Below are 21,815 nucleotides of genomic sequence, written 5' to 3' on the forward strand. Positions count from 1 at the left end.
GAAGGAGGAGGAGGAGGGGGGGGCGTCATATTTAGGCTACTGTTCAGAGATCATTAAATCACACGGTGTTATCCACGCGCTCTAGGCCAATATACTATATTATTACTAACTACTCTGCTCGCGCACTATGCAATGACGTGGTAGGATATAAAACATGTCGAATGTAACATCTAATTGTAGTTTTGAAGGAAATAGCATAGGACTACAGATTGGAGTCCGGTTAGCGACGGTGCGGACAGTCAGACCGACGCGGTCAAAAAGCGGTGTCAGCCCGGTATTTGTGCGTCGCTAGAATAGAGGGACCAGTTCGTGCTAATCACGTCACGGAGCAGAACAGTGCAGCGCAGTGCCCCCCCCCCCCCCCCCTCCTCCTCCGTCCTCTCTCCCCCCGGTCTGTCAGGAACTGATAGATATTGATGGAAGTCTATTGTTTACTTTAACATCAGAATGTGCGGAAGGACTGTAGAACATCGTTGAACTTGTGCGAGAAATGTTGCTGAATAAGAATAGCCTAAATGAAATGGCTTAATTGACTGAATGAAGCCGAGTTATTCCAAGAAGCTCCAAGGCTCCTATTTCATCCAGTAATACTGTAGAAGCTGTCAGAGAGGATGACCTCCTCAACAGATGGGGGGGGGGGAGCTACGTGGTAGTGTTCAGTGATAGCTGGATGATGTTAAAACACCGAGGATGTTTTACTGAGCTCTTCTGCTGTCTTCTCCGTGTGTCTTTCTGCCAGGGGACTCAGATACTGGCCTGCAAAGATGGAGCTCACCACACATCTGATAAATGATACCATTAATTTATATAAATGGGCCCTTACCATGCAGGTAATCTCACACTCCCGTGTGTGTGTGTGTGTGTGTGTGTGTGTGTGTGTGTGTGTGTGTGTGTGTGTGTGTGTGTGTGGTGTGTGTGTGTGTGTGTGTGTGTGTGTGTGTGTGTGTGTGTGTGTGTGTGTGTGTGTGTGTGTGTGTGATTAGAGAGAGGTTTAATCTTGATCTTGGTTTTCTAGAATCTCAGAGTCTTTCTACACTGAACAAAAATATGAACGCACACATGCCACATTTCAACCATTTTCTGAGTTAACAGTTCATAGAAGGAGATCAGTCCAAGCCCAGGCCGAATCAGAATGAGTTATCGCCCGAAAAGAAAGGGCTTTATTACAGACAGAAATACTCCCCCCCCAGAGAGATGCTGAAGACAACGGTTGGGTGGGGTTTATTTGGGTAGGCAATGAAAGCATGGTTAAAAACTTATCTGGAAACAGTTCTGGTGGACGTTTCCTGTAGTCAGCAGCATGCACAATTGCACACTCCTCAAACTTGACACGTCTGTGGCATTGTGTTGGGTGACAAAACTGCACATTTTAGAGTGGCCTTTTATTGTCCCCCAGCACAAGGTGCACCTGTGTAATGATCATGCTGTTTATATGACAGCTTCTTGATTGATGCATGCACCTGTCAGTGGATGGATTATTTGCAAAAGGAGAAGCTCATACAGGGATGGTACAAATTTGTGCAAATTTGAGATAAATACGTTTTTTGTGCATGTATGGAACATTTTGAGGATTTTTATTTTTTATTTCAACTCATAAAACATGGAACCAACACTTTACATGTTTGCGTTTCTATTTTTGTTCAGTGTAGAGAAGAAATGTCAGATGTTTGTATACTACTTTTGTCGATAATACTGAGTGTATTGTAGTGTCCCCCAGACAAACGAGTGGAGAAATGGCCCCTGATGGACAACCCCCTCCCGACCTGGCCATCAGTTCCTCCTACCTGCTGTTCCGTGGGCTGGGGCCCAAGTACATGCAGAACAGAGAACCCTTCCAGCTCAAGAAGACACTCATCCTCTACAACTTCAGCATGGTCGTCTTCAACTTCTTCATCTGCAAAGAGGTCGAGGACGTTTTAATCTTTTATTTAAATCTCATCTCATCATCATCCAAATATTGTGTGTTTGCTGGTCTGGCCAGTTTCTCGATTTAATCTGTCACAAGAGACTGGAGACTATTTAAGTCAACTTTCATTGTCCTCCAAGAGTTGTTGAATATTATTATATTTCATCTTTCACCTTTTTTGAGCATTCAGAAAACATTTCAAAGTGTAATTTAGTTGTGTAAGACTCCTTAGATTCCCTGTTTCCATTAGTTGTATATCTGTCTGCTCTTAGTTCCTTCTCTCCTCTCTCTCTCGTTCTCTCCTCTTCTCCTGGTTCTCATCTCTTCTCTCTCTCTTCTCTCATATAAAGTATCCCATCATGTCATCACTCGTCTTCTCTCTCTCTCTCTTCTCTCTCTTCTCCATCTCTCTCTCATTTGCCATAATTTCCCCCAAAATCATAATAAATTCCCCCAAAGGTGGCTTTTATTGGCATGGGAAACATGTGTTAACCATGTGCCAAAGCAAGTAGAGAGTTAAGAATAAGTATCACACATAAGGTTGAATAATAAACAAATAAAAATTAACCAGTAAACATTACACATAATGTAGAAGTTTCAACAGCCTATAAAGACATTACAGATGTCATATTAATATATCATACGTGTTGTAGCAATGTATAAATGGCTTTAAAGCACACCAAGTTCAGGGAAGAATAAATAACATAAAATATGCGGTTTGTATTTACAGTGGTGTTTGTTCTTCACTGGTGGCCCTTTCTCATTGTGGACAACAGAGTCACAAATCTTGCTGCTGTGATGGCAACACTGTGGGAATTTCGGGACCAGGTAGATATTGTGAAAGTTTATCAAATTGGATTTTTTCGAATTCTGTTGTGGATCTGTGTGATAACTGAGGAAATTGTGTCTAATGATTCATGTGTTACATACATCATGGCAGGTGAAGGCTTAGGAAGTGCATGCTCTCAGTTTTCCCACCTCATTTTGTGGGCAGTGAGCAACATCAGCGCTGTCTTCTCATTGGAGCCATGTCTTGCCTACGGCGGCCTTTCTCAATAGCAAAGGATAGCTCACTGTAGTGGGGCTGGTACATAAGTTCAGAAAAGCGTTTCCTTAAGTTTGGAGTTCGTCAAACAGTGGTCGGTTAGGTGATTATCTGGCACTGTGTATCTCTGTTTGGGGCCCAATATAGGCATTACCTCGTTTGGCTCTTTTGGTTTTGTTAATTCTTTATTGTTCTCTTTCCAATGTGTACAAGTATTTATCTTTTGTTTGGTTTCTTCATGGATCTTGGTTGGGTCTAAATTTGTAGGCATGATTAGGTCTACTGTAGTAGATCATACTTACCGACTGCCCTCTCGTCAATAACGATCAAGTCATCAAGTCTACAGGGAGGGAGTCTCGTCTCGTTCTTCGTGTGTTCGTCAGGTCTCTCTCTTTCAAGCCCCTGTGGTGGTTGTCTGCTTCTCGTCCTCTCTCTCTCTCTCTCTCTCTCACGGTCTCTGTCCTCATCTAATCTCTTCTCCTTCTGACTTCTCTGGTCTACTCCTCTCCTCTCTTCTTCTTTCCTAATTCGCCACTCCTTTCTCTCCTCTACTCTCTGTCTCTCGTCTTCCATCTGCATAGTACATCCAATACTACGATCTGCCGCGTCGGCAAGGCTTGATCCGGCTTCGGCTGAGGGAGGAGGAATCGCTCTCCCATTCCACATCGACGGGGATCACATGGTAGGAAGATCCAAACCATCAGTCTTTAAAAGGGTTCCCTCATCACGCACCATCTGAAGACCTCTGCGGCCCATCTGAAATGATGTCCGGCGGGGTCTTCCCTCCCTTCTCTCCTCATTATCTCTTTCTCTGTCTCTCTCTCTCCGCAGATGATTCAATTATTCCATTTCAAGGGGCCTTTTATTGGATGGAACAATGTGTTTAACATTGCCAAAAGCGTGAAGGTAGATATTAATATCAAAAGTGAAATAAACAATACAAATTACAGAAACATTACAGAACATATACAGAAGTTCAAACAATAAAGACAAAAATTACAAAAACACAAAATGTTTATTATACTTACTACAGTGGTTGTAACATGTAAAATAGTTAAGAGCCCAATCCATAACAAATTAAATAAAATAACATAAATATTAAGGGTTGTATTTACAATGGTTTGTTCTTTCACGTGGTGGATTGCCCTCTTTCTTTTGTGGCAACAGGTCCAAAATCTTGCTGCTGTGATGGCAACACTGTGGAATTTTTCCTCTCCAGTAGATATGGGAGTTTAGTTCAATAATATTGATTTTGTCTCTCATCTCTCCTCTCCTCTTCTATATTCTGTCCTCTCTCTGTCTGTCTCTCGTCGTTCTGTCTCTTTCTCTCTCCTACAATCCAGATACTCTCGTCTACCAGCGCTCTATCGGTCTCCCATGTCTCTCCCTCTCTTCGGTCTTCGTCTCCCCGTCTGTCTCGTCTCTGTCTTCTCTCAATTAATTCAAGTGCTCTACAGATTGACTTTATTGACATGGCAAAGCTTCATATATTAATTACATTGTCAAAGTAATAACATCGAAAAATAAAATTAAAATATATAATGTCTATTTAATATACAAATCTAATACTTATTTATATATAAATAAATGGAGGGGTGGGACCGCAACAGTAAATAATAATAGTAGTAAGTGTTCAGTGGAACATGGATACCCATTACACCAGACACAACCCACATAAAACAGAACAACAATATTCATCAGACAACAATACATTAATAGTAGTAGACCAGTGTCAAATGATTGAGAAAATATGAATCTGGGTATGAAAGACAAACACAAACTAAGCTAAATGGGAAATATTATCAACCATTATATGCAGATTTTTCAAACTGGCTGTCCCCTCAGGTTGTGGCAGGAGGACACACTCTCGCCTCTTCTCTATCTCTCTGTCTCTAATCTTATCTCCATCTCTGTCCTCTCTCCGGTGGACCGCTCCTTCTCTCCCCCTCGCTCATCTCTCTCGTCCCCTCTCTCCTCTCCATTCATAAGCGCTTATATCCTCTGCTCTCCTCTAGCGGTCTCCTCATTTCTGCTTTTCTCTAGTCATCTCCATACGCCTCGTTTCTTCTCCTCTCTCTCATCGTTTTATCCTTCTCTAAATATTGTGTGGTGATCTCTTCTATTCTCAGCTCTTCTGGCGGCTCGGGCGGCCGGATACAGGCTCATCTGCCAGTCTGTTGACTACTCAGACGACCCAAATGAAGTCCGGGTGAGTTCAACCCTAGAAACGACCCGGGACCTGGGTTCAAGTAGTATTTGAAATCATTTCTAAATCTTTCGTGTGCTTGATGCAGGTTGCCTGTCGCAATGGAACCAATAGAATATTCGCAAATTGCAAACCCCACCAATCTGGCATTCTAGACAGGATAAAGCAAACGTAGTATACCCAGTAAGTTGAGCCAACTGACGACGTAGTAGTACGTAATGACCAATAGTACTGGTACTGACCAGTAGTAAACCGGTATGATCCAGTAGTACCGGTATGACCAGTAGTACAGTAGCCAGTAGTACAGGTATAGCCAAGAGTAGTACAGTATGGCCAGTAGTAAAGTAGACCAGTAGTACAGACCAGTAGTACCAGTAGGCAGTAGTACAGTATGACCAGTCAGTCTAGTATGGTACCAGTAGTAGCAGGTATGCCAGTAGTACCGACGTAATGACCAGTAGTACCAGGTAGACAGTAGTAGGGACAGAGTATCGGTTGAGAGTAGTACCGTACCAGTAGTACCAGGTATGACCAGTAGTACCGGTATGACAGCTAGTACGGTATGACCAGAGATAGTACGGTATGACAGTAGTAAGACAGTAGTAACAGGTATGGCCAGTAGTATAGACCAGTAGTACCTGTATGACCAGTAGTACAGGTATGCACCAGTAGTCACGTATGACAGTAGTACAGGTATGACTAGTAGTATGACCGTAGTAGTACCAGATGAAACCGGTAATGACAGTAGTAAGTTGACAGTAGTAGCACGTATGACAGTAGTACCCGGTGAAGAACCAGAGTAAGGTGACAGTAGTACAGACACTAGTAGTATGACCAGTAGTGATAGACCAGTAGTAGCAGTAACCAGTAGTAAGACCACTAGTACTGGTATGACAGTAGTACGGTATGACCAGTAGTACAGGTATGACCAGTAGTACCGGGTATAGGACAGGTAGTACGGTATACAGTAGTATAGACCAGTAGTACCAGTAGTGACCAGTAGTACAGGTATGACCAGTGAGTACAGGTATGACCAGTAGTACCGGTATGACCAGTAGTACAGGTAGACCAGTATAAGACCAGTAGTACAGTATGACCAGTAGTAGATATGACCAGTAGTACAGGTATGACCAGGTGTACAGGTATGACCAGTAGTACGTATGACCAGTAGTACAGGTATGACCAGTAGTACAGACACTAGTACCGGTATGACCAGTAGTATAGACCAGTAGTACGGTATGACCAGTAGTACAGACGCACTAGTACGGTTATGACAGTAGTATAGACATAGTCAAGTATGACCAGTAGCACGGATATGCCAGTAGTAAGTATGACCAGTAGTACAGGTATGACCAGTAGTACGGTCACTGACCAGTAGTACAGGGTATGACAGTAGTACAGACCACTAGTAGGTATACAGTATCATGACCAGTAGTACCAGTATGACCAGTAGTACAGGACCATAGTACGGTATGCCCAGTAGTAGACCAGTACGTATGACCAGTAGTACAGTATGCACCGTGTAAGTGACGGTACTGTAGACCAGTAGTAAGGTATGACCAGTAGTACCGTGTATGACAGTAGTACAGACCTATGTTACAGGTATGACAGTAGTACCAGTATGACCAGTGGTACACGGTATGACCAGTAGTACCCGGTATGACCAGTAGTACATGTATGACCAGTAGTACAGGTATGACCAGTAGTACCAGTATGACCAGTTAGTATGCGTAGTCAGTAGTACAGGTTATGACCAGTAAGTACCAGTATGACCAGTAGTACAGTAAGACAGTTAGTAAGGTATGACCAGTAGTACAGTAGTACCAGTAGTAAGTAAGTATGACAGTAGTAAGGTATGACCAGTAGTACCAGGTATGCACAGTAGTACAGTATAGACCAGTAGTAAGAGTATGACCAGTATAACCAGTATGACAGTAGTACCAGGTATGACCAGTAGTACATGTATGACCAGTAGTATGGTATGACCAGTATACCGGTATGACAGTAGTACATATGACCAGTAGATACAGGTATGACCAGTAGTACAGACCAGTAGTAACGCAAGTATGACCAGTTGGCAGTACCGGTATGCACCAGTAGTAAGTATGACAGTAGTACCGGTATAGACCAGTAGTACAGGTATGACCAGTAGTACAGGTATGACAGTAGTACCGGTATGACCAGTGTACAGGTATGCCAGTAGTACAGGTATGACCAGTAGTATAGGTTGACCAGTAGAGACCAGTGTATGACCAGTAGTACAGTCTGTACCGAGTATAACAGTGAGTATGGACCAGTAGCAGACCAGTAGTTACCGGTATGACAGTAGTACAGGTATGACCAGTAGTACAGGTATGTGACCAGTAGTACCGGGTATGACCAGTAGTATAGGTATGACCAGATAGGTACAGGTATGCCAGTAGTACAAACCCTTTAGGTATCGCGTGTATATACCATAGTACCAGTATATGAACCAGTAGTACCAGTACTGACAGTAGTCATGTAGGTAGCCATAGTATTAGCCGTATGACCAGGTAGTACCTAGGTATTGACCAGTAGTACCGGTATGACCATAGTATCGTCAGTACAGGGCCAGTAGTATGACAGTAAGTACGGTATGACAGTAGTACATTGACCGTAGTCAAGGTATGACCAGTAGTACCGGTAGACAGATATACGTATGACCAGTAAGTACAGTATGACCAGTAGTACGCAGTATGACCAGTAGTACAGTGCCAGTAGTACCGGTATGACCAGTAGTACCGGTATGACCAGTAGTTACAGGTACTGACCAGTACGTACAGTATGACCAGGTAGGTATTAGGTATGACCAGTAAGTACAGGTATGACAGTAGTACCAGTATGACCATAGTATAGGTATGACCAGTAGTACGGTAGACCAGTAGTTAACAGGTATGACCAGTAGTACAGGTATGACCAGTGTACCGGTATGAGCCAGTAGTAACAGGTTATGACCAGTAGTACCAGTATGACCAGTAGTATACGGTATGACCAGTAGTACACCGGTATGACCAGTAGTACATGTATGACCAGTAGTACAGGTATGACCAGTAGTACCGGTATGACAGTAGTACGAGGTTACCAGTAGTACCGGTATGACCAGTAGTACGGTTGACCAGTAGTACCGCGGTATGACCAGTGTACAGGTATGACCAGTAGTACAGGTATACCAGTAACTGGAGAATGCTGGCTGGCCCTGATCCTTGCAGTGACTGGGTAGTACAGTATGACCAGTACTGGGAGATGCTGGCTGGCCCTGAATCTTGCAGTGACTGGGTCGTACAGGTATGACCAGTAGTACCGGTATGACCGTAGTACAGGTATGACCAGTAACTGGGAGATGCTGGCTGGCCTGATCCTTGCAGCGACTGGTCGTACAGGTATGACCAGGTAGTACCGGTATGACCAGTAGTACAGGTATGACCAGTAACTGGAGATGCTGGCTGACGGCCTGATCTTGCCAGCGACTGGGTAGTATCGGTAGGACCAGTAACTGGGAGATGCTGGCTGGCCCTGATCGTGGCAGGCGACTGGGTAGTACCGGTAGGACCAGTACCTGGAGATGCTGGCTGACCCTGATCCTTGCAGCGACTGGGATCATGGAATTAGACACCTGCTCTCTCTTTCACTCACCTCTGGGAGACGTGTCCTTAAGAAACAGGATCAGGCTTCTTTTATCTGATCAAACCTCCCTATCAGACGGACGGAGCCAGCAGGGGGGGGGTTCGGTGTTACCTAGCTACTGCTCCATGACGTTACACCAGGCAGCATGCACCACGTCCGTACAGATGATCCATTATATTGACCAGATACTCAAGTGACCGCTCTAACAATGACAATAAATGTCTTCAATAATGGAAGGCAGTCGGAAGGAGGGCAAGATCAAAGTGGGACCGTTCTAGCCAATGAGATGGCAGATACACGTGTGAACAACAGGTATAAAGGGTTCTATTCGATCAAATAATCCTCTCGTATCAAATAAGACATTACAGTTTTTGTTGACCAAATTCGACACTCTCTCATTGACCTCCATACAAAAAGTCCTTGCCTGGTGAGGGAAAACTTCCACTTCCTCGGTGAGCAAAACAATTATATATAAACCCAACCTGCTGGAGAAGACACATTTTGGGCCCAGTTATCCCTTTCGCTTCTCCTCTTCCTCTCTGTCGTCAGCGACCATTTTGTGTCCAAGGTTGATGATGAAAGGTCAAAGGTCAGGGATCATATCAGGCTATAGTCTTTAGTCTACAGATTCTAGCAGACACATAAAGCTTCCCCTCTAGAGAGGTCATGACCCCTTTAAGTTATGAAATATAACCTGTCTGGAGATGATTGTCCAAATCCTCCTCGATGATACTAATGTCCCCCCCGTCCCCCTGTCCCCCCGTCCCCCATTCACAGATAGCAGCAGCCTTGTGGTGGTATTTCATCTCTAAAGGAGTAGAGTACCTGGACACGGTGTTCTTCATCCTGAGGAAGAAGTTGAACCAGGTCAGCTTCCTACACGTCTACCACCACTGTACCATGTTCACCCTCTGGTGGATCGGCATCAAGTGGGTCGCTGGCGGACAGTGTGAGTATCCCCTCTACTTATATATTGTTTCATACTTAACCAGCAACTTCCTTTGAGATTAAAGGAATATCTTCTTCTGCGTTGAATTGTAGCCCGAATGCAGTAACGTGTTACGTTCCCTTGTATTAGAAATTCATGCGTTATTGGTAATTTGGTAATGGATCTCATCACATTATCTGCCTTAACCAGCTGGTCTTCTTCAACCCCCCTTTGCAGCCTTCTTTGGTGCACACATGAACGCAGCCATCCATGTCCTGATGTATCTGTACTATGGTCTGGCCTCCTTTGGACCCAAGATCCAGAAGTACCTGTGGTGGAAGAAGTACCTGACTGTCATACAGATGGTAAGAGATCCGTTTACAGTAACTTGATTCAGATGGATTTACAGTAACTTGATTCAGATGGATTTACAGTAACTTGATTCAGATGGATTTACAGTTAAGTCAGTCTAATTTGATTAAGATGGATTTACAGTAAGTCATCTAAACTTGAATTCAGATGGATTTACAGTAAGCCAGTCTAATTTGATTCAGATGGATTTACAGTAAGTCAGTCGAACTTGATTCAGATGGATTTACAGTTAAGTCAGTCATGGATTATGTCATTATTATTATTATGTAACTACTGGGTTGCTGGACTATTCAGTTAGTGAACCTCGAAGGCCGAAGCTGGTCTTCTTCTCTACCTGGAGAGATCATGAAAACCAGCTGGTCTTCTTCTCTACCTGGAGAGATCATGAGACCAGCTGGTCTTCTTCTACCTGGAGAGATCATGAGACCAGCTGGTCTTCTTCTCTACCTGGAGAGATCATGAAAACCAGCTGGTCTTCTCTCCTACCTGGAGAGATCATGAAACCAGTTGGTCTTCTTCTCTACCTGAGAGATCATGAAACCAGCTGGTCTTCTTCTCTCCTGGAGAGATCATGGAGAACCAGCTGGTCTTCTTCTCTACCTGGAGAGATCATGAGAACCAGCTGGTCTTTTCTCTACCTGGAGAGATCATGAAAACCAGCTGGTCTTCTTCTCTACTTGGAGAGATCATGAAAACCAGCTGGTCTTCTTCTCTACCTGGAGAGATCATGAGAACCAGCTGGTCTTCTCTCTACCTGGAGAGATCATGAGAACCAGCTGGTCTTCTTCTCTACCTGAGAGATCATGAGAACCAGCTGGTCTTCTTTCTCTACCTGGAGAGATCATAGAGAACCAGCTGGTCTTCTTCTCTACCTGGAGAGATCATGAGACAGCTGGTCTTCTTCTCTACTGGAGAGATCATGAGAACCAGCTGGTCTTCTTCTCTACCTGGAGAGATCATGAAACCAGCTGTCTTCTTCTCTACCTGGAGAGATCATGAGAACCAGCTGGTCTTCTTCTCTCTGGAGAGATCATGAAGAACAGCTGGTCTTCTTCTCTACCTGGGAGATCATGAGAACCAGCTGGTCTTCTCCTACCTGGAGAGATCATGAGAACCAGCTGGTCTTCTTCTCTACTGAGAGATCATGAGAACCAGCTGGTCTTCTACTCTACCTGAGAGATCATGAGAACCAGCTGGTCTTCTTCTCTACCTAGAGAGATCATGAGAACCAGCTGGTCTTCTACTCTACCTGGAGAGATCATGAGAACCAGCTGTTCTTCTTCTCTACATGGAGAGATCATGAGAACCAGCGGTCTTCTACTCTACCTGGAGAGATCATGAGAACCAGCTGTTCTTCTTCTCTACTGGAGAGATCATGAGAACCAGCTGGTCTTCTACTCTACTGGAAGTCATGAAACCAGCTGTCTCTCTACCTGGAGAGATCATGAAACAGCTGGTCTTCTTTCTCTACCTGGAGAGATCATGAGAACCAGAAAGGTTGTGTTTCACCTTCTTCCCTCAGATTGCCTTCTACATGTCCACGGTTGAATAGCCCCGTCGTACTGTACAGAGCATTAGGGAAGGATTCAGACCCTTTTGACTCATTCCACATTTTTTACGTTACAACGTTTTTTTCCCCACTCATCAATCTACTCACAATATCTCATGATGAAAAAGCAAAACAGGTTTTTAGACATTTTTAGACATATTAAAAGAAAAGTCTCTTTATCGTATTACATTTATGAGAGTTGTACGTTGTGAAATCACAACATGCCAGTTTAACGGAATATGGCCACCTGTATTTGGGGGACTTTCTCCATTCTTCTCTGCAGATCCTCTCAGCTCTGCAGGTTGGATGGGGAGCGTCACTGCACAGCTATTTTCAGGTCTCTCCAAAGATGTTAGATCGGGTTCAAGTCCGGGCTTCTGGCTGGGCCACTCAAGGACATTCAAGACTTGTCCCGAAGCCACTCCTGCATGGTCTTATCTGTGTGCTTAGGGACGTTGTCCTGTTGGAAGGTGACCCTTCCGCCAAGTTGATGTCCTGAGTGCTCTGGAGCAGGTTTCATCAAGAATCTCTCTGTACTTTCTCCGTTCATCTCGATCCTGACTAGTCTCCCAGTCCCTGCTGCTGAAAAACATCCCAACATCATGATGCTGCACCACCATATGCCACAGTGCCAGGTTTCCTCCAGTCATGATGCTTGACATTCAGGCCAAGGAGTTCAATCTTGGTTTCATCAGACCAGAGAATCTGTTTCTCATGGTCTGAGAGTCCATTAGGTGGCTTTTAGCAAACTCCAAGCGGGCTGTCATGTGCCTTTTACTGAGGAGTGGTTCCCGTCTGGCCACTCTACCATAAAGGCCTGATTGGTGGAGTGCTGTAGAGATTGTTGTCCTTCTGGATCTTTCTCCCATCTCCACAGAGGAACTCTGGGGCTTTGTCAGAGTGACCATCTGGTTCTTGGTCACTCCCTGACCAAGGCTTCTTCTTCCCAGATTGCTCAGTTTGGCAGGGCGGCCAGCTCTAGGAAGAGTCTTGGTGGTTCCAAACTTCTTCCTTTTGAGAATGATGGAGGCCACTATGTTTCTCGGGGACCTTCAATGCTGCAGAAATGTTTTGGTACTCTTCCCCAGATCTGTTCCTCGCACAATCCTGTCTCTGAGCTCTACGGACAATTCCTTCTACCTCATGGCTTGGTTTTTGCTCTGACATGCACTGTCAACTGTGGGGCCTTATATAGACAGGTGTGTGCCTTTCCAAATCATGTCCAATCAATTGAATTTACCAAGGTGGACTCCAATCAAGTTGTAGAAACATCTCAAGGATGATCATGGAAACAGGATGCACCTGAGCTCAATTTTGAGTCTCATAGCAAAGGGTCTGAATACTTATGTCACTATGGGTATTGTGTATAGATTGATAAGGAAAATGTTTTTTATTTAATCCATTTTAGAATAAGGCTGTAACGTAACAAAATGTGTTAAAAGTCGAGGGTCTGAATCCTTTCCCAGAAGGCACTGCACATAAAAGGTTTCAACTGATCCTCCCTCAGGCTCTACCTAAGATCCAGTTTCATGTTACCATGGCCACACTGCCTGTCCCTCTACATGGACTGTGACTGTATAGCCCTGTCATACTGTAAATATATAATTTAATCATATTTCCCCTCCGTCTCTACCTCAGATCCAGTTTCATGTCACCATCGGCCACACTGCCTGTCCCTCTACAATGGACTGTGAGTTTCCCCACTGGATGCACTATGCCCTTATCTGCTACGCCCTCACCTTCATCGCCCTGTTCGGTAACTTCTACTACCAGACGTACCGCCGCACGCCAGCCAACCCAGGGAGCCCAGGCCGCCAAGGCTCTGTCTAACGGGCTGTCCAACGGGCTGTCCAAGGGACTGGGGAATGGAGCGGTGGTGGTGGTAGGGGCAAGGTGGAGGAAAAGGAGAGGTCGTCAGGGGTGGACAACGGGAATGGAAGGAGAAAGAGGAAGGGGAGGGCCAAGAGGGATTAGACGGAGGGAGGGGTATAGGGCTGAAGGAGGCTGGCACTAACAGGCCTTGCTGTTTGATCTTATTTTACCTCCCACATTGCACCCTATTCCCTATACAGTCACTACTTGTAGGTGGATGTGTGGTAAAAGGCAAGACTGGAGTCAATTCCATTTCAATTCAATCAATTTATGAAGAAAACTGACATTTAAAATTTCAATTTTTCCTCATTGGCTTTGATTGGGGAAAATTAGAATTTCAGTTAACTTTCTGCGTTGACTGAATTGAAAGGGAAATAACCCCCCTTGTAAGAGGTCGCGACGTGTCCAAGGTGACCGTCATTACAACTAATCAATATTCAGTCGTTTTCTGGTCTGGAAAACAATAACATCAACATGTTTCTCTCTCTGTACTGCAGTGTTGAGGTTTGTAGCTAGCTGATTCACTGGTTTATAGCTAGCTAACGACTGGTTTGTAGTTAGCTAACCGACTGATTTGTAGTAGCTAACGCGACTGGTTTGTAGCTAGCTAACGACTGGTTTGTAGCTAGCTAACCGACTGGTTTGTAGTGCTAGACTGGTTTGTAGCTAGCTAACGACTGGTTTGTAGCTAGCTGATTCACTGGTTTGTAGCTAGCTAACCCACTGGTTTGTAGCTAGCTGATTCACTGGTTTGTAGCTAGCTACCGACTGGTTTGTAGCTAGCTAACCGACTGGTTTGTAGTTAGCTAACGACTGTTTATAGTTTAGCTAACCGACTGGTTTTGTAGTTAGCTAACGCGACTGGTTTGTAGTTAGCTAACCGACTGGTTTGTAGCTAGCTGATTCACTGGTTTGTAGTTAGCTAACCGACTGGTTTAGTAGTAACCGACTGGTTTGTAGTTAGCTAACGCGACTGGTTTGTAGTTACGTTAGCTGATTCACTGGTTTGTAGCTAGCTGATTCACTGGTTTGTAGTTAGCTAACCGACTGGTTTGTAGCTAGCTAACCGACTGGTTTATAGTTAACGTTAGCTGATTCACTGGTTTGTAGCTAGCTAACCGACTGGTTTGTAGCTAGCTAACCGACTGGTTTGTAGCTAGCTGAATTCACTGGTTTGTAGCTAGCTAACCGACTGTTTATAGTTAGCTAACCGACTGGTTTGTAGTTAGCTAACCGAACTGGTTTGTAGTTAGCTAAACGACTGGTTTGTAGCTAGCTGATTCACTGGTTTGTAGCTAGCTAACCGACTGGTTTATAGTTAGCTAACCGACTGGTTATAGTAGCTAACCGACTGGTTTGTAGTAGCTAACCGACTGGTTTAGTAGCTAGCTAACCGACTGGTTTGTAGTTAGCTAACCGACTGGTTTGTAGCTAGCTAACCGACTGGTTTTAGCTAGCTAACGACTGATTTGTAGCTAGCTAACCGACTGGTTTTGTAGCTGCGTAACCGACTGGTTTGTAGCTAGCTAACCGACTGGTTTGTAGCTAGCTGATTCACTGGTTTTGTAGCTAGCTAACCCACTGGTTTGTAGCTAGCTGATTCACTGGTTTGTAGCTAGCTGATTCACAGTGGTTTGTAGCTAGCATGATTCACTGGTGTGTAGCTAGCTAACCCACTGGTTTGTAGCTAGCTGATTAACTGGGTTTGTAGCTAGCTAACCCACTGGTTTGTAGCTAGCTGATTCACTGGTTTGTAGCTAGCTAACTGACTGGTTTGTAGTTAACGTTAGCTGATTCACTGGTTTGTAGCTAACTAACCGACTGGTTTGTAGCTAGCTAACCCACTGGTGTGTAGCTGCTGATTCACTGGTGTGTAGCTAGCTAACCCACTGGTTTGTAGCTAGCTAACCCACTGGTTTGTAGCTAGCTAACCCACTGGTATGTAGCTAGCTGATTCACTGGTGTGTAGCTAGCTAACCCACTGGTTTGTAGCTAGCTGATTCACTGGTTTGTAGCTAGCTAACCCACTGGTTTGTAGCTAGCTGATTCACTGGTTTGTAGCTAGCTAACTGACTGGTTTGTAGTTAACGTTAGCTGATTCACTGGTTTGTAGCTAACTAACGACTGGTTTGTAGCTAGCTAACCCACTGGTGTGTAGCTAGCTGATTCACTGGCGTGTAGCTAGCTAACCCACTGGTTTGTAGCTAGCTAACCCACTGGTTTGTAGCTAGCTAACCCACTGGTGTGTAGCTAGCTGATTCACTGGTGGTAGCTAGCTAACCCACTGGTTTGTGCTAGCTAACCCATTGGTTTGTAGCTAGCTAACCCATTGGTATGTAGCTAGCTGATTCACTGGTGTGTAGCTAGCTAACCCACTGGTTTGTAGTAGCTAGATAACCCACTGGTTTGTAGCTAGCTAACCCACTTGTTTGTAGCTAGCTAACCCACTGGTGTGTAGCTAGCTAACCCACTGGTATGTAGCTAGCTGATTCACTGGTGTGTAGCTAGCTGATTTACTGGTGTGTAGCTAGCTAACCCACTGGTGTGTAGCTATAACCCACTGGTGTGTAGCTAGCTAACCCACTGGTGTGTAGCTAGCTAACTGACTGGTGTGTAGCTATAACCCAATGGTGTGTAGCTAGCTAACCCACTGGTGTGTAACTATAACCCACTGGTGTGTAGCTCTAACCCACTGGTGTGTGCTATAACCCATGGTGTGTAGCTCTAACACTGGTGTGTAGCTAACCCACTGGTGTGTAGCTATAACCCACTGGTGTGTAGCTATAACCCAATGGTGTGTAGCTAGCTAACCCACTGGTGTGTAGCTCTAACCCACTGGTGTGTAGCTCTAACCCACTGGTGTGTAGCATATAACCAATGGTGTGTAGCTAGCTAACCCACTGGTGTTAGCTCTAACCACTGGTGTGTAGCTAACCCACTGGTGTGTAGCTATAACCCACTGGTGTGTAGCTAACTGACTGGTAACAGTTACACTGCTATCTAGAGACAGGAACACACCACCCACACGTAGGCTTCCATCACCATCCAGTACAGGAGACAATGTCAGTCGATTTTGGGCTTTTTTAATTTAAACATTCAATGTGTACGTATGCCTTTTAAAGAATATGACTTACTCATACTGTCATTTTTTGTCCTTTGTCCAGATTTGTTGATTCATATTATGTGAGGTAGGCCATTGAATTCTTCAGCCCACTCACACTGTTGCCATAAGCAGAGAGAGAGAGGTCAGTTTAATGACCCATACACAAAATGCTGTGATGGTTCTTATTTCTCAATAAGACAGACTTAGCTGTTGGCAATCCTAGCCACACACTGAGATTACATAAGGTCTGAAAACAAATTTGAGCTCTTGAAATGCAAGCTAAGCTTTATCCAATTACAACTTGGCCTGTTAGACTTGTTTACTGTACATGCTAATAAAAAGCATCACTCATTATTATTAGAAGTGACATTCAGTTAGAGACAGTGGAGTCTAGAAGTGATATTCGGTTAGCAACAGTGGAATCTAGAAGTGACATTCAGTTAGAAACAGTGGAATCTAGAATTACATTCAGTTAGAGACAGTGGAATCTAGAAGTGACATTCAGTTAGAAACAGTGGAATCTGGAAGTGACATTCGGTTAGAGACAGTGGAATCTAGAAATGACATTCAGTTAGAGACAGTGGAATCTAGAAGTGACATTTGGCTAGAAACAGCGGAATCTGGAAATGACATTCAGTTAGAAACAGTGGAATCTAGAAGCGACATTCAGTTAGAGACAGTGGAATCTGGAAATGACATTCAGTTAGAGACAGTGGAATCTAGAAGCGACATTCGGTTAGAGACAGCGGAATCTAGAAATGACATTCAATTAGAAAGTGGAATCTGGAAATGACATTCAGTTAGAGACAGTGGATCTAGAAGTGACATTCAGTTAGAGACAGTGGAATCTAGAAGCGACATTCAGTTAGAGACAGTGGAATCTGGAAATTACATTCAGTTAGAGACAGTGGAATCTAGAAGCGACATTCAGTTAGAGACAGCGGAATCTAGAAGCGACATTCAGTTAGAGACAGTGGAATCTAGAAGCGACATTCAGTTAGAGACAGTGGAAACGAAAGTGACATTCAGTTAGAGACAGTGAAATCTAGAAGTGACATTCAGTTAGAAACAGTGGAATCTAGAAGTGACATTCAGTTAGAAACAGTGGAATCTGGAAGTGACATTCAGTTAGAGACAGTGGAATCTAGAAGCGACATTCTGTTAGAGACAGTGGAATCTGGAAATTACATTCAGTTAGAGACAGTGGAATCTAGAAGTGACATTCAATTAGAGACAGTGGAATCTAGAAGCGACATTCGGTTAGAGACAGTGGAATCTAGAAGCGACATTCAGTTAGAGACAGCGGAATCTAGAAGCGACATTCAGTTAGAGACAGCGGAATCTAGAAGCGACATTCAGTTAGAGACAGTGGAATCTAGAAGCGACATTCAGTTAGAGACAGTGGAATCTAGAAGTGACATTCAGTTAGAAACAGTGGAATCTAGAAGCGACATTCGGTTAGAGACAGTGGAATCTAGAAGCGACATTCAGTTAGAGACAGCGGAATCTAGAAGCGACATTCAGTTAGAGACAGTGGAATCTAGAAGTGACATTCAGTTAGAGACAGCGGAATCTAGAAGTGACATTCAGTTGGAGACAGCGGAATCTAGAAGCGACATTCAGTTAGAGACAGCGGAATCTAGAGCGACATTCAGTTAGGACAGTGGAATCTAGAAGCGACATTCAGTTAGAAACAGTGAGTCTAGAAGTGACATTCAGTTGGAGACAGTGGAATCTAGAAGCGACATTCAGTTAGAGACAGCGGAATCTAGAAGCGACATTCAGTTAGAGACAGTAGAATCTAGAAATGACATTCGGTTAGCAACAGTGGAATCTTGTCAGAAATGTTTTCTTGGTTTTTATTTCACTGTTCTGTCCTGGTTGCCTCTACATACAATATCACTAGTTGTCTTACTCAGTGAACTGTGAGCAGAGCCAAGTAGACGTACTACGTCAGGGAATAGTAACTGTGAAGACGCTGCTATGGATTATTAGGGCGAATCAAACGACTAGTCAACTGGGAGATGCTGTTTATCAACCAATCAAATCAAATGATCGATTGCCGGATTGATTTGATACGCTGTTTTAGGCAATATCAGCTGGTCAACGTGTATAGTTAGTGCTCTGTACATACTGCTACTGAAGGACCATGTGCTCTACCTAACCGTGACACGTGTAGAGTACAACACGACACGGTCGACTCCAGAGCAGCAAATTCAACCATGTATCATGTTATGTAATAAGATGTTATTTCTTGTTTTTATTGATTTTATTGTTCCTATCTTTAATGTAAATGTTGTTGTTTGTTTCTGAATGGCAAAGTGCTTGTCTGTGTTTTAGTGTTCTTGGAGACTTTTTCATTTTTTATTTATTACGTGTTGTATATATTATATGCTGTGTGATTTTGTACATTTGTGCTTTTTGGGGGGGGGAAAGTTCCCAAGTTAATACCATGATGAGCAGGTATTTCTCTGTCCAAACAGCTTGCACGTTCTTTTAAATGATCATATGACTTATTTCAAAACTCATAGATACAAATAAACAGAATGCCTGTACATACAGTATTGTGTTGTCTCTTCTTCAGGCTTTAAAAGATATTGTATGTCTACGATCAGTTCATTATTGTTGTTTTAGTTTGTTACTGCTCAGGACAGGAATGGAGGGTGGAAATCGTCACACTGCTGTGGTGATTCTGAGTGCCTTGTCGTTCTTCCAAGTGACCACCAGAGGGCGTAGTGGTCATTAGAACAGAACGATGTTTTCAAGTCTCTAGCTCGAGAGAAGAAAGGGGTTTATACACTTCAGAGATTTGTCCACCTTTTTGCTGATTCTCATTTTTAACATTTGAGGCGACTGGGAGGTTGGTGTAAGCTCCAATAGCTCCACTCTATGTCCACCATGTTTCTTTCTCCTATTCAGTCCAGTCCAGTATCTAACCTGTGTAGAGGAGTGACCGGTCAGGGGAGAGTCCTCACTGTATAACACTAGGGTATAAATCTAATCCAAGTGTATTGGTCACATACACATATTTAGCAGATGTTATTGCGGACGTAGCGAAAAATGCTTGTGAATCTGAGGAGATGTTGAAACTGCAGTCAGTGAGGAAATAGAGGAGTGTTCCAAATGGTAGTCTATTCCCTACATAGTGTGCCCTACTTTTGACCAGAGCCCTATGGCTGCATCTAGTGCCCTATAAAGGGAATAGGGTCCCATTGGGGATGCAAGCCTAGCTGTTTAATAGATGTGTGATCCAGGAGGTCACCTACTGCTTTATGTCATTGAGGCCCCAAGGACCAATCAGCATCCTTCTTCCTCATCCCCACGCTTCACGGAAGACAAAGGTTTCCACGGTAACCGTACACAGCTGTGGTTCTAAATTAAACTGGGGTCCTCTCACACCTCCCTACCACACGCACGCACGCATGCGCACACACACACACCCTCTTCTGTAATCCGTTGAGGGCCCCCACACAGTTGGTTGTGTGTGTGTGTGTGTCTTTGTGTGTGTGTGGTCATGCACTACTAAACAAGAGAGTTTATGAGTGGGTGTTTGTATTGCCAGAGAAGGAGATGAAGGGCGGTTCTTTGTTATTCTGTTAACCGGAGCAATACTTTTATAACTCAATACAGGAAAGCTGTAATTTTAGCAAGCATCTCCCCTTTAGGCTCCTCTATTTCTCACTGACTGCAGTTTCAACATCTCCTCAGATACAGAGAGACGATTCCCCGACCGTCACATAACTCTTTGTTTCTTCTTCAGACTATTTGTTTTTAAAGTCTCAAAATCTGTCCTGCCCTGTATTGGATGGTCCAGAGGACTAATTACGGAGAAGTTCTATGCCTCCATAGTCTCCCCCCCCCCCCCCCGTGTCTCTCCATAGTCTCCCCCTTTGTCTCCTCCCTCACACAGTCATCCTTCAGGCGCAGGCTAGAACAGACAGGTGTTCATCTATATGCCTGTCGGAAATTCACAGAGGAGAACAGAACAGTAGTTCCCGCACATGAGACCCAGTAATAAGTCATATACAACGGTTGCTTTTTTGATTTATCTCTCATAAAATCGGATTAAATTGATCAATGTAAACTTAAATATTATTGTGGAGCTTTGCTCAGCCTACAGACTATTACGAAGCAGCGTCTCTAGAATCTGTAATCTCCTCCTACCACAGCTGTGGCCAGAACACGCCCACTCGTTAAAAACCGGCCGCTCCCTTTGTCCTCGTCAGCTGTCATTCAAAGACAAAAACTGTGGACTGTTGTCACTGAATCGCTTCATTAATCGTGTAGCATTATGATTTCCCGAAGTCCTATTGGTGTCTCGGCCCCAGACACGTTACACAAACCTGAATAACATGGAGGATTAGGATGCAGTCTCAGATGCCTCTTCAGATTTTCCAACAATGCAAGCAGCCTGGATGAGTCTGGGCATGAGGTATTGTGTGGTGTTGGGGAAGGAGGGGAGGGAGGGAAGGTTGACACAGGGAGGGTGAAGCAGGGTGAAGGAGGGAGGGGGGTTGACAGAGAGGAGAGGAGGGGAAGGCTGACACAGGGCAGGTGAAGCAGGGTGATGGTATTATTTTGGGATGTGAGTTATCAAGGCCTCTCTGTCTCTCCCATCTCTCCATGGGCGGACCTACAATTACGCCGTCTAGGGCTGCTCGGCTCGTCGCTCTAACTCTGTTTTGCTTCAGCAGGTTGGTTTAGCAGCAACAGCAAATCTGCGGGAAGCTTCAAGGTTGGAAAATGGTAGAGGGGGGGGGGGGGAGTGGTGGGAAACGTCCCCTTTGTCATACTTGAGTAAAGTAAAGATACCTTAATAGAAATGACTCAAGTAAAAGTGAAAGTCACTCAGTAAAATTTACTTGAGTAAGTCTAAAAGTATTGGTTTTAAAATATACTTAAGTATCAAAGTAAATGTAATTGCTAAAATATACTTAAGTATAAAAGTAAATAATCATTTTCACATTCTTTATATTAAGCAAATCAGACGGTACAATTTTCTTGATTTTTTATTTATTTTACAGATCGCCGGGGGCAACACTCCAATACTCAGACTTCATTTACAAACGAAGCATGTCTGTTTAGTGAGTCCTCCAGATCAGAAGCAGTAGGGATGGACCAATTCACACACTTGATAAGTGTGTGAATTGGACCATGTCCTGTCCTGCTAAGCATTCAAAATATAACAA

At 44.0% G+C, this 21,815-nt stretch overlaps 1 long non-coding RNA gene and 1 pseudogene across 1 annotated transcript; both read left to right on the forward strand.

The window, feature by feature from the left end:
- The first annotated feature begins 384 nt into the window (after nucleotides 1-384).
- On the forward strand, nucleotides 385-14,092 carry LOC112076912 (very long chain fatty acid elongase 4-like; annotated as a pseudogene).
- Nucleotides 14,093-14,893: 801 nt separating this feature from the next.
- LOC139026211 (uncharacterized) lies at nucleotides 14,894-19,187 on the forward strand. Its single transcript, XR_011477964.1, has 2 exons — nucleotides 14,894-15,606; nucleotides 16,512-19,187. It is a non-coding gene; the product is annotated as an uncharacterized lncRNA (long non-coding RNA).
- The last annotated feature ends 2,628 nt before the right edge of the window (nucleotides 19,188-21,815 follow it).

The sequence above is a fragment of the Salvelinus sp. IW2-2015 genome, unplaced genomic scaffold (assembly GCF_002910315.2).
Source record: "Salvelinus sp. IW2-2015 unplaced genomic scaffold, ASM291031v2 Un_scaffold4126, whole genome shotgun sequence".
Classification (NCBI taxonomy): domain Eukaryota; kingdom Metazoa; phylum Chordata; class Actinopteri; order Salmoniformes; family Salmonidae; genus Salvelinus; species Salvelinus sp. IW2-2015.